We start from the raw sequence: 1347 nt of genomic DNA, 5'->3' as shown, positions 1-1347 counted from the left end.
GGTATGAAAGTAAATTTTTGTAAGAATGAGAAAATATAACACATCAAATTATAAATTTTTAAAAACAGCATTCCCAAATCTAAAAATTAACATATTTCTTGTAATTAAAGGTCAAAGCATCTATGTAATACTTTTTTTCTACAGTTTTGGTAGTATGTTCTTTGATCACCTCTTCATATGAAAATTATTTTGTAATCCAGAGAAAATGGAAATAATTTATTCTTTCTTTTAGCATAGTTTATTGAACTTTTAAAAATTATTGAATTTTAGAAAAGGTTTAGGAAAGGTTTAGAAAAGTTTTTTCTAACTTCACAACTCATTATTGGGAATGGCCTGTATATTCGTAGGAAACATCTATCAAATTTTTTTTTACGTGTGTTGTAAGATTTCAGTGCATTTCAAGTTTTCACATGCAGTGATCAATTCATAGTATTCTCAGAACTCAGTTTTGCAGGCCAGTCTGTTTGGAACCACCAGACTATGACAGGACAGCATGTATTAGAATTGCTAAGATGCAACCCAATATATTGGGATGCATAAAACATGTCATGTCACATACAGATATCCTCACTGATTTGCTACAGGTTTGTACTTCCAAACACAGAATTCCAATAAATGTTATTTAGAAAAATTCCCATAAAAGTGGAAAAAAGGTGTGTTGTGCTTTTGTAATTATATATGCCACTTATTGCCTATACGCCTGACTAGAGAGAACTTCTGTTTTGACAAAAGAACATCAGTAAACACTGAATCCTCTGTCTACAACTTCACACACTGATTACTGAAAGAATTTTCTACAGACTAGTTCATGGCTCTGTACATTACAGTTTTTTTTTCTTTTATGCCTATCATTTCACTGGCAACTGCTGTTGATCGTGTTCATAGCACTATTCAACTTCTGGCTGTGCATCGTTGTACCATGATGCTATGAGTCAGCACAGAGGGCACTGGGAGTATTTCTGAAGTTCTCCCACACCTAGCAACCACTTCCCTACACAGAGAAGGGACTACAAACCACACAGACACTTCTCAAACTCAGTGTATTCCCAATTCAACTTTCCCTTAGTCAAATTTTGACCAATGGCCAATCCAGTATAGTGACACAAGAGAAATGGTGACAGAGTTCATCACTAGGGAAAGAGAAAACAGTCTTAGCTGGTCTCATGGTTAATTTTACACAAACATATGATCATGTAAGTACATTGCTAGGCTTTCCTCCCTAGCCTTGAAAGAAGACTGCAGATGAGGGGCCCTGAAGCTTAACAATGATGATTAAGTTCGTCTCTGCTAGTTATTTACCAACCACAGACTTTTTGGTTTCTCCAAAAAACATACTTATCATAAGTT

This window comes from Cebus imitator, unplaced genomic scaffold (genome assembly GCF_001604975.1).
Source record: "Cebus imitator isolate Cc_AM_T3 unplaced genomic scaffold, Cebus_imitator-1.0 Scaffold98, whole genome shotgun sequence".
Lineage (NCBI taxonomy): Eukaryota > Metazoa > Chordata > Mammalia > Primates > Cebidae > Cebus > Cebus imitator.
The sequence above is the reverse complement of the archived record's forward strand: the minus strand, read 5'-3'. Positions refer to the sequence as shown.